The sequence below is a fragment of the Macadamia integrifolia genome, chromosome 2 (assembly GCF_013358625.1).
Source record: "Macadamia integrifolia cultivar HAES 741 chromosome 2, SCU_Mint_v3, whole genome shotgun sequence".
In the NCBI taxonomy this organism is placed as follows: Eukaryota; Viridiplantae; Streptophyta; class Magnoliopsida; order Proteales; family Proteaceae; genus Macadamia; species Macadamia integrifolia.
The window spans coordinates 28,938,500-28,950,747 of record NC_056558.1 but is presented as its reverse complement, the minus strand read 5'-3'; the positions used below and the strand labels follow the sequence as shown (position 1 = coordinate 28,950,747).

General features: G+C 39.5%; 1 long non-coding RNA gene across 2 annotated transcripts; it reads left to right on the top strand.

Moving 5' to 3' along the window:
• Positions 1-3,992: 3,992 nt before the first annotated feature.
• On the top strand, positions 3,993-6,469 carry LOC122094402. 2 transcript variants are annotated; one of them, XR_006144761.1, is made up of 2 exons: positions 3,993-5,805; positions 6,052-6,469. It is a non-coding gene; the product is annotated as an uncharacterized LOC122094402 (long non-coding RNA). The 2 variants fall into 2 exon arrangements; XR_006144763.1 differs by having other exon boundaries at positions 3,993-5,877.
• Positions 6,470-12,248: the final 5,779 nt, after the last annotated feature.

Here is a 12,248-nt window from a genome sequence, read left to right as displayed (position 1 = left end):
GTTTCTAATTTCAGTTAGTTTCTAATTTCAGTTTTTAGTAGCTATTGTATTAGGAGAATATTTGGTTTCCTTTTTGAGGAACCTTCTATTTTGTAATTCCCTCCCCCATTAACATTATAAATAAAGAAGAGGAGGCTCCTAAAGGCCTAGATGATTTTGATAAAAAAATTAATGGTTGTTGCTATTGTCTTCTACATGGAGATTTGTCTTGTGTTTGATCAAGGCTGATGGAATTGGTGTTTGATCCAATTGACTCTTTGCGGTGTGAAGCACAAGAGGTCCTCTTCCTTAACTCATCTTCTTCTTCTCTCAACTACACAAAGTGTTATTGATCTGCTCAAGTTCTTACAGAGTATCCTGCAACATTGGGACTAGATTGACTTGTCAATCCTAGTTCTACATTACTCAGCACTACAATTCATAGCAGCCACAACGAAGAGCACCTTCGGCAAGGAGTCAGCCATGAAGGAGGGGTGTTGGCCTTGCCGAGGGCCAATACCAAGCGGGCAGCTGGCCAAGTGGAGGTGGAAGCCATGACAGAGAGGCGTTGACCTTTCGGAGGGCAATGGTAGAGTGTTTTCCGACTGAGCATAGCTGGTGGCCAATAGGCTGCTGGCCATGCAATTGGAGGAAAAAAGGTAGAAGCCAAGCATGCTAAGTAGTACCGATAGATGGCTGGCCTTGCTGGGTTGGTTACCGTGAGGCAGTAGACCAAGCGGGGCGACAACTAAGTGGCGATAGGCTGAGCGAGCTGGAAGATTAGTGTCAGAGGAGTGGGAGAGCAGGGCTTGAGACGAAGTGGCTGTTGCCGGTTGGGAAAGCCTGCAACCAACAGACTAAATGAGGTAAGCTGCCCATGGTCGGTAGACCCAGCGGGGTTGACAGACAGCGTGGGCATAGTTATTTAATTTGGGTGGAGAATTATTCGGAATAAATTTTTTTATTAATTCAATGATTCGGTCAAAAAATTGGTAAAAAAATGGGGATAATAAAATTTGGGTTCGGATTCAGATTCGAGAAAAAAAAAAAAAATCGGACAACAAAATTTGGATGGTATTTTTAATATCTGTAGTACTTGTTTCATATTATCTGTCAATTATCATATTACGTAATATACAAATATTAAAATTTTAAATTTTAAAGATAAAAAAATAATATAATTTACTTTTTTTTTTTCTAAGCTCATTTCCTATTACTGAAATAAATTGAATCCTCTAGAGAGACTGAGAGGGGGGACTGAGGACAAACCATGTTGGATCCACGTCACCTACCATGCATGTTCACCTTAAAGACTACAGAGAAAGTAATGGCTAAAAGATTTAGTCAAACAAAAATAGGGTGAGATTTTTTTGTTTTGGTAGAAGGGTGAGAGATTACCTCAAGAAAGATAAGTTTTGTTGGTTTCTATTAAAAGCAAGAAGAAAAGTAACATTGAGATAATAAATGCATAATTAGCATACTATTTCTAAGGCTTATTCAAAATGAAGTTTTTTTTTTTTTTTTTTGGGAGGTGGGATAAAATTCGGTTTGGCCAAATTATTCGTGACTTTTAAAAAAAAATATAAAGTCGCAAAATTTTCTGAATTTTGTATTTGATTCGGATTGGAACCTAATTATTCGTAAAATTTGATAAAATTTGGTTCGGTTGCGAATAATTCAGAGAATTAAATAACTAGGAGCTTGGGTGGATGCCATTGAGGCAAGCAGACAATGGAGAAGCAGGTCTGGCAAAGCAAGCAGTCGAACGGATAAACCAAACAAGCTTGACATCTTGTATTAGACCACCGAGAGGGGTTGGCGACCAGTGGGACAGTAGGTTTGGCGGGAGTGGCAATCAGCAGGTTAGGGTAGACTGCCGACTGACAAGCAGCCAACCCAAAAGGGCAATTGACCTATGTGATTGTTGACCAAGTAGGACTGGCAGCCAGCGGAAAGCAAGCCAAGCTGTTGCGGCCAGCGGGTTGGCAGGCCAAGTCACAACACCAAATGAGCAAGCCAAACACTAGGAGTAGAGGAAGAAAGAAGAGAAAGGGAATGGAGGAGGAACATAGTTGTCATGGTGTCGCCAAGTCAGCGATTTGGCATCCTGGCGGAACAAGAAGTTCATGACAGTGCTATGATTTACGTGACTCACAAATGGCTATCGCCATTGGCTGATAGGTGTTGTCATGGCACAACCATGGACGACAGGTCACGCCTGATTCACTAGGCGGTCGATTTTTTGTAAAATGCAGGGTGATTTTGATAGGGCTATGTTGATTTTTGATGATTTGATGTTACTTAAGCCATTGGCTGATAGGTGTTGCCATGGCACAGCCATGGACGACAGGTCAAGCCTGATTCACTAGGCGGTCGATTTTTTGTAAAATGCAGGGTGATTTTGATAGGGCTATGTTGATTTTTGATGATTTGATGTTACTTAATATTAGTTTTATATGTTATAGGGTATATAATGTAGGCTTATAGCATGCTTAATAACTTTAGAAAATGGGGAAAATAAAAAAGCAGCATACTAAATAACTTCAGAAAATAGGAAAAATAAAAAATGACACATGGGCGATTTGACCGCCATGACAATGCCATAATGGGCGATTCATCGCCAAATCGATTAGCCACCCCTCCACCGTCTTGGATCGATTTGACGTCGTGACAACTATGAGGAGGAAGAAGGGAGAGGGAGAGAGAGAGAGAAGAAGAGAAAGGTGGAGGGAGGGAGAAATATATAGAGAGAGAGAGAAGGAGAAGGGAGAGGGAGAGGGAGAGGGAGAGAGGAGGAGGGGGAAACAGCTTGGCCGTGAGCGGTGGCCGAGGGAGGCGTACCTTAGGTTAGGGTTTTTAGAGAGAGAAGGCGAAGGGAGAGGAACGGGCACCTTGCCCCAGTTCTGTTCTTTTGTATGTGTAGTTGAGAGGTTTGATTTTATAATCCCAACTACATTCAAGTGAAATAATTTGTGAATCATGTTAGACTAATAGCTGCAGAATTGTGATGCATGTACCACTTTAATATGAATACGACATTGTAATCTGAAAAATCTTGCTTTTCTTCACTGATTTTCTGATATATTCCTTGTGGAGCTCTTTGCTTAGAGGATGTTGTGAAACTTAGGTGTCCATGGTAAACTGAAATTATACTCAGTTATATGACCATTGATGTAGATTGCAGGAGCAAGGCCAAAGCTAGTCTAGACCGGTTGTGGGATTCAACTGCTGTGAGAGTCAGCCTAGTCAGGTGGTTAGGTTCTTGGGACAAATTTCTATTTTGGTGGAATTCTGGTTCTCTACTTCAGCCATCAAACTGGACCATGAGTGGACTACTATGTGTTGTTTTGAGTGTCCAATGGTGTGTATGGTCCATGGGCTTTATATTTTTGGGACCTTTGTAATGGGTCAATTCTATATGCCCAAATATTGGGGTTTAAGTCCTATACGAAATTATTAGTTATTTTATGTTTCTTAGTCATTAATAATATTAGGTTTCTATATTTTGAGTATTCTAGAAGTCTAATTACGTCCTTTGTTTCTTTCTTAGTGAGCAAGTTATTATTTATTAGGAAGTTTGTATCTTTAGTCAATAGGTTTCTAATTTTTGTTTATTTCCTTTTTTAGTTTCTTACCATGTATTGAGTCCCTAACCTCTATTATATAAAGAGGCATTATTGTAACCCAAAGACATGGATTGATTATTGAAGTTTATTTTTGAGCTATGCTTACTTTTTGGACCTGAGAGAGGTTTGTTCATCAATTGAGAGAGTTGAAGGTGAGAGACCCAGTTGAAATAGCTGTTGGTGTACGATGTCTTGTGATCCGTCACAGTTTAATCTAGGGAGTACTGGTGCAGGCGCCTCGAATTTTTTATTTGAGGGCAGTTTTGTACTTTTCGGATTAGGATTTTTTTGCTATATATTTGTAGCAAGGGTTTCTTTCTCTGTAATGCAAGCAATACTGAGAGGTGTGAGGACGAGTGTTGTAACCCTGTTCTCCATTGATAGTGAAGCAAGATCTCATCTCACCGAGGACGTAGGCAATCTTTCCGAACCTCGTAAACTTGTGTGCACTTCTTTTTCTTGTTTTTTCATCATCTTCTGCATCGTTTTAGGGTTGCGTTTCTACAATAGCAATTCCCCTACCCCTTTTTCTCCTACAATTGATTCTCACCTCTTCTCTTTCTTTATTTTTTTTTATTTTTATCTTTGTCTGTTGTTCAAAGTGAGGTTGAAGCCCTCTAAGATTGCTGATTAGAAGACACACAAAAAGGCTATTGAATCCAGTTACAGGGTTTTCCCGGCAAGATATTTTGAATGTGTATCTCCCAAACCAGATCTCTGATTTCTGCAGGATTTTGCGGATTTGTTGAGGACCTTAGGAGGACCAATCAATTCATATTTGATGATCATCCGACGTTTCCTACTCAAGTTCTTGAAGAATCACCAAAAGTTTATTTTTTCTTGCAACCAACATTAGTCTCAATCCAATTGCCGGAATTTGTTCAGATTTTTATGGTTTGTTCCCTCATATGATCTCCATTCCATCTAAATTTCAACCTCAACAGAGCCCCATTTGGTGAGATACAATTTATGCGAGTTTTGATCTAAATCTGAGTCGACTTTCAGATCTGTTCTTACTGTGGAATCTGAACTTGATTTGTGTGTTGGAGTTGATGATGGTTCCTACTGGGACTGATAACCCCTTGGTAATTTAGTCTAACATCGACTATGCTGCTTATGTTTACAGTTTTCTTTATTCTCTCATACCTCTCTTTGATTCTGGTTAAAGCTGTGGGTTTCCACATTACTCTTTTCTGGGAGATTGCTTTTGAATGTATATTCTCTTCCATTATCTTTGTTGAAGCTCTAATATTTTTTTGTTTCTTTTTAACTTGTTTATGTTAATTTAGTCCCCTAACTTACCCCTCTTATTTGGACACACACACACACACACACACACACACATATATATTATGTGGAGTAGCCTGCGATCATAACACACTATCGCAGGCTGCCTCCCACACATGGTTTTTTTGTGTGTGTGTGTGTGTGTGTTGTCCTTGCCTGCATTTTCTGGTGACAAAAAGGATTCTTTGCCACATTGCTGGTTGCTGCGAATGATAAAGTAAATTTCCAAGTAGACAATAGAGACTGCTCATGCTATCAATTGAGGTTACTCATTAGTGCAAAGTGTGCCATTTGTTTTGCAAAGAGTGATTCACTGATATTGCTCCTGCTTTATCTTAGTTGGAAGTAAGGTTGAGAGTATTCCACCCTTCATACAAACTGGCTATAGTCATTGAGTTGCATACTGTGCACAGTTCAAATTTCAAGAGTACTAATTATCTTAGCCAGAGCTTGGGGTTTCTTCACATGACGAGGTTCTTTGGGAAGAAAAAAGGGGGGGGGCATTGTGTGGATATTTTCTCATGCCTTTTAGCCATAAATGTCCAAAAAAATTCGTTCATAAATTTCAATTTTTTTTTTGCACGACTTTTCTGGTGTGTTTCAGAAAGATTTGTTATAGCATCCCCACCTCAAAATCTCCTCCAAAAAAAACTAAGAATCTGACTAGATGATTATGATGACGAAGTTAATACAAAGAATAAAGCAGGGCAGCATACTGAACGTGGTTTTGCACTGATGCATTAACGGCATTTGGTCCCTGTTCATATAAATTTGAAACATTGTGGTAGAGTGTTAATCTATGGACTGATCTCTCACCTCTCTTCTTTTCTTCTCGGACGAGTACAACAAATTGGTTAAATAGGAGTCAACACTGGAGTTCAATCCTTTTAAACTGCCACTTTGGCACGTTCAGGTACATTGTTCTTCCTACCCTCAGGTACAATCTCAATGGGTTATTGTTTCTAGTGCATTTCACAGATTAATGGTAAGTGTATTTTAATTTCTTCCTGCATTGGTTTATTAAGAGCTATTCTGTTGTGTTGGTATTTTCCGGACGAAGGGTCAGAAAATTGTCAACCTTGCTTTCATTTCACAGTTAGCAAACTTACTGTGCTCAATTGTTGTGCATTTCATTCTTTTTTTTTTTTTTTTTTTCCAGAATCTCAAGTAAAAAGATGATTGGTCGGGGGTGGGGAGGCGCAAGTCAAGACAATGCCAAGTCAAAAATCACATATAACTAGTTTCTGTGCTCTTTGCTCCAGTCTTCAGTGATTCTCCTCTTCACAGATCTTCTAGTTGGTTCATCCCTCTCTCTGATGATTAACACTTCTTGTTGCATCTCTGCAGTCGATTTCTCATCCAAAAGTGAGATTCTGTGAACTTGGAACACATCACTTGTCCATATTTAGTCATTGGTGTGGGTGAAGTTTAGCCCATTTATTTATAGTTCAGTCAAATGTATGGGGCACGTGTTGGGTACCTAAGGGAGTTCAAGTACTTTATCATGATAGATGATTACTCAAGTGTAACATGGATCTATTTGTAAGGGACAAATGTGAATTCTTATCTGTATTCAAGCTGTTTCTTGAAAAAAAAAAAAATAATAATAATAAATAAATAATAAATAATAAATAAAAAAATAAAAAAATTTAAAAGAAAAAATAAAAAAATGAATAACCAAGGAGAAATAAGTGTACTTTATTTAGATAATGATTCCTCGGCTGCTGGGCTGAAATTCACTGAACCAAATATTGTTGTACTTGTGGAGTTATACTTGAAAGACTTCCATGTGTTTATTCCTGGCACCAGAATGGTAAGAGAGGGGAATGATGTAATTGCTCATTTGTGCCAAGTGAGCCACCATGGTGGCACAATGAGTCGCAAAAAGGGGCCATTCTGCAACCGCCTTCAGCTTAAACCATGGATCTAAAACTTGGATTGGTTCAGCTAGTATAACCAGATTGGAATGGTATCGGCCTTGATCAATTCCAGATCTTGATACACATGTATGGTCCAAGGGTAACACCTAATAAAAATTAATATTTTTAATAGAAAAAAGGGGTATATTTGTCTGATATGGTCTGATCCAGGTCGATCTGGATTGGTATTGGAATGTTATCAGCCTAGATTGATTCCGTGACTATTCCTGAGTTTTAGAACCTTTGGCGTAAACTAAAGTCCTGTAATAGTTAAGGTTGCTCATTTACAAGTCAGGCATCCATGGTTTGAGAAATTGGATCAAATGGACGATTCTGATTGAATCCTGCGATCTATTTTGGAAAAGGTCATGAATATACACAACAGAAAAAAAGCAAATTTAAGAGCCAAGAATAGCTTTACTTACCTTCCAGCCCTCTGGGGTGATGTGGCAGTGTACGCCCTCCTTGATCATAAGCCCTGAGTGTTGGCTCAAGGAATCTGGCGTGAAGAAGTCAGAGGTGGCATAGCCTATATGTCCATCAGTAATGCGATTCGGAGTTAGCATCTCCAGATGTTAATGTGACATGGAGGAAGATGCGGCACCAAGGAATGATCGCTCGCTTCCCATTGGTGAGCTACACATTCTCCCAAGTACCATACATAACCTAATGGCCCACAGAATAACACCCTCATAGTATTGAGACGCTGGGTGTTTCCTAGATCATGGTCCTCCAGCAAAGAAGCCTATGTTGACTAGTTCACATGTACAAGTCAAGCATATCAAAACAAAATCAATACAAGTGCAAGGGAAAATTCAATACAATCAAGCAAACAAAAGTGAAAGCAACATACATCAGATCTAGGGAGCTAGTTCATCAGCTTCCTAAGCTCGAAAATCGAACGCATATGCTTGTGGCGCTCACTTTTGGTTGCCATCCTTCTCCTGGGGTGAGGGAAGAATTCCTGGTTGTCATCCCTGAGCTTGGGCTCATGGAAATGCAATTACTCAAAGTACCAACAATGCAATACAAAATACAGATAAATCAGTCCAATACACAATGACATATTCAATGCAAGTAAAAGCAAGTAAACAAAGATCAAAACTCACCTCTGGTGCATACCAAGCCTCAGTGATACACTACCTCTTGCCCATAGCTAGGGAATCCATACTCCTGAGGAGGTATCTGTATCCGACCACTCCCCAGTTGAACTTCTTCACCGCCTCATTCTTCTCTAAGTAGCCTAGCAGATCTAGGTTAATGTTATTGTTGTTGTTGTTGCTGAAGAGAGAGAGAGAGAGAGTTCCTCAGCATATAAATGGTGAAATTGTGCACCAACTGATCTCCTATGGAGGTGGGAGAAGAGTCAGTCACCTTATTCTCTGACTTCTCCCAGTGCTTCTTGAACCAACTCACCAACGGGGTGGTAGTGTCAGGCCATTCCTCTATCAGCGACACCACTTGGGTTATGTTCTCCAAAGGATCCCATTCTCTCAGACCCCTGGTGATCATCTGACCTTTAAATCTCAGAATCTCAGGCCCGTACACAAGCCAAAGTCCGATGGGGCGATGGTCATCTCCCCACAAGTGAAATGGAAAGTGTGGGTTGACGGCCACCACCTCGCCATTAGGATTTGATATAAATCATGGTAACAGTTGCACGCCTACAACTGTGAAAAATCCTCGAAGCCCATGTCCTTGATGCACCTCTAAAGGCCAACATAGTATGTTGTACCACTGAAGCACGTAGTCAACTGATTCATACTCCTTCATCCGGTCTACAAAATGCAATTAAGAAAGCAGTTCAATTCAAGAGCAAGGAAAACCACCACAATTCAACGCTAAGAAATTCAAAGTCATGAAATTCAATGCAAGGTGATCTAAGAGCAAGGAACATAATTCAATGCAAAACATTTCAATACAAGGAAACTCAAATCAGTGTGAAGCCATATTGAGCTATACAAGCTATACAGAGCAATTCAAAAAGTCATGCATTCATTACAAGGATAGTGCCAAGCTACATAGAGTTATACGAAGAACATTGACCCATAACATATGGTGATATTAAAACATGACAAACCCTATACATCATTCTAATAAGCACAAGCTACAAGGCTTAAAATTTGGGGGTTCTACACAAATATTACAAGTTCAAGTGGCAAAGCACTTCCGGTGTTAGAAAACCACACCCTGTTGTCGATGTGGAAAGTTGTGTTCCTCAGATTCTTTCCCTCGTACCATCGAGCATGCTCATCATGGTTATATTCATCGTCACTCCAAAGGTCATCACCAAACAACACTGCCATATCATCTGAGCCCGAAGGAGATGAAGCTCGAGCTTCGGGTGGTGCTTCCGGTGCAACAAGTTGAGCCTCAGGAATGGAGATGCCATCTCCACGTGGCCTAAGCCTCCTTGTTGTAGGAGGGGTCTCCTTAACCATTGGCCTTTCGCCCTTGTCTTTAGGTGGCATGGCTCACACTTGAAAAAACCTAGGGTTTCTAGGTTACACAGAGAAGAAAATTGAGAAGAGAAGAGGAGAAGAGATGGTTTGAACACAAGCCCTAAGCCTCTCTTATACATCCACACTTGCCCCAAGTACCTCAAATCCCTACGGATTTCACACTTCTCAAGCCCCTAATCAATGGAGAAAATTGTGCTCCTAAGATGGAAAGAGAAAGAACACACAAGAGGAAGGCAAATTTTCCAAATCAATCCCAAATCCAAGTGATCTTGGAAAATTCTCAAGCAAGGAATCAAGCGCCCACTCTCCTAAGAACAAACGACCTAAAACAAGAGGGGAAATGAGGTCTAAACCCCCTTGGCCCCACTTAAACACGCATAGAAGCTCAAAAGCCATTGCAGATCTGGTGCTATTTGTGCTTTGTCCGTTGGCCTGTGCCATTCGGCCGACATAAGCCAAGTAAAATACATTTCCAAAAAAAAAAAAGAAAAAAAAAAAAGAAATAAAGAAAGAAAGAAAGAAAGAAAGAAAGAAAAGAAAAGAAAAGAAAAGAAAAGAAAAGAGAGAAAGAAAAAATGGGAAATAAGTGGACATTTTCCCACACCCTAGTGGGTCCAATGACATGACCATATGGACTTTTCACTCCCCAAGTCGTAGGATCATACTCCCCACTAGACAACGAGCACCAACAACGTATACGCACTCCCTAGCAGGTCATCATTCAACCAGGTACTGGAAGAATTCAAAATAGAATGTAATCCATAACTTCAATGAAGCCATTACAACCCCTACAAAAAGCAAGCGCATCAGGAAACAATTCAATCCAATCCTCAATGAAGCAGTCCATGCAACGACAGTGTACATGATCAAAGTAGCCCATGTAATGGCAATGTACATAATCAAAGTAGCCCAAGCAACGACGACGTTTAAAAATCAAGTAGCCTAGGAAATGGTGATGCATGCATAATTTCCATAGCCCAAATAAAGGCAGTGTAAATGTACACCCTTACATTTTAAGAATTTAATTGGAGGCCATGAATTTACAATAAAAAATCCAGGGTGCCATAGTCAATATGACTGTCGATGGGAATTTTCAAAGTATTATCTTAGAAATCTTGGGTTCCAAGGCCATATGGTTGTAAATGAGAATTTTTAATACCTATAGAACCTAGGGTTTCATAGCCGATACGGCTTCCGACGGGAATTTTAAATATTCTCATTTTTTTTTTAAATCTAGGATTTCGAAGCCAATACTGCTGCCACTAGTATTTTTACATTTTTAATCCCAAGATCTCTTCGTTTTCAATATAAACCTAACATATTTTAAGCCCCAATTGGTTTTGATTTCGATGATGTTTTAACGGATATGTTATCGTTTTCAATATTTTACCACGTGTTTACATCGGTACCCTTGAGCAAGGTATCGAAAAGTTTTGCTCACCCAACGAAGTGTCTTGTCCAGGAATCACTTCTTTGGCTTTCAACTGTTTCAAAACCTCAATCAAAGAGGGGCATTTTGTTGAAATCATATTTTCTCATTCTTAGAAGGGTTGTATAATGATGAGATGGCAATCCCTGAAACGTGGATAGTTCATACGTATGGTTGAGGATACATCCTCACCCTAGGTGATATACTTTTGCTTATGTTATAAAATGGTAAAATTGAATAATTTTTTTTTCAAATATAGTTGATGGCTTTGACATACATAGAATTGATTAAGACTACTGTCACACCTAGCATCCTATAGGCTAAGGCATGCGACATTGAATTCCCAAATCCAGTCTGCCTATCTCCACCAGGATCACAAAAACAATCACTTACCTCACAAATGTCATAAGATCACTACTACAAATTAGAGTACACATACAAAATAATAATTATAACATACCACTGGTGATTCACTAAGATGTTGATTGCAATTCTACATAACCCATTGAATACAACCTATAGGTTATAATAAATATTTTATATACAAATTCATTAATCATATACAAACAGTAACTGAAATAAAGAAGTGATGTCCATCAAAATCCCAGTGTTTCACACACACAACCTCACAACCAATTTCGAAACCTAGTCCCACTTCAACTCCGATTCTACCATCTAAAACTAATAATCCACATGGGGCGAGCTACACTAGCCTAGTGAGGGGGTGAGTAAAGAAACATACACATCCATCCATGAATGCTATAAATGCAATGCATACTTAGCCATACATAGTACATGATGCAATAGTGCGCAACCACATGATTCCATTTTCATTACACAATTTATCCTAATTACTAAGTATGTATGTGGTCTTAGTGCTATAAGCAACGTAGGTAGTATCCCCTCCCCAGTATGTCGGGCTCAACGGTATAAGCTAGTTGCAAGCAGGAGTCAGTAAGTCCTGAAAAGTACCTCGGTCCCCCAGCCAACCCCTAGTAAGTAACCCCGAAAGTCACATGTATAGTACATCCTACCGCGTCCGACAACTATGCATATAGTACATTGTACTATGTTGTGCCTACCTTGGATACAACATATCGTACCCCAGACATAGTGGTCTTGTCAAACCTCCCACCAATTGGGATTAGTCACTACCACACCCCTTATTGGAAAGGGGTTATATTTAATATTTCTATGTATATGCATTTATCCAAAGAAGTCTTAGCAAGAATTCAATTTAAACCATATTTTATCGTACGAGTTAATTTTGGAATTTCTAAAGAAGATAAATAAACGAGTACCTTGGCCGCACCGTGTCTCAGTCTACCGACACATCCACAACAAATCCACATCCAATCGACATGTACAATAATTAAGTCTGAAGTTGGTGATAAAATATTCTTGAAAGTATCACCAAAGAAAGGAGTGAAAAGATTCGGCAAGAAAGGAAACTTTAATCCTCGATGCATGGGACCTTATGAAGTTTTGTCCCAAATCAGAGTAGTCGCATATAGAGTTGCTATGCCACCAGAGTTGGAGTGTACCC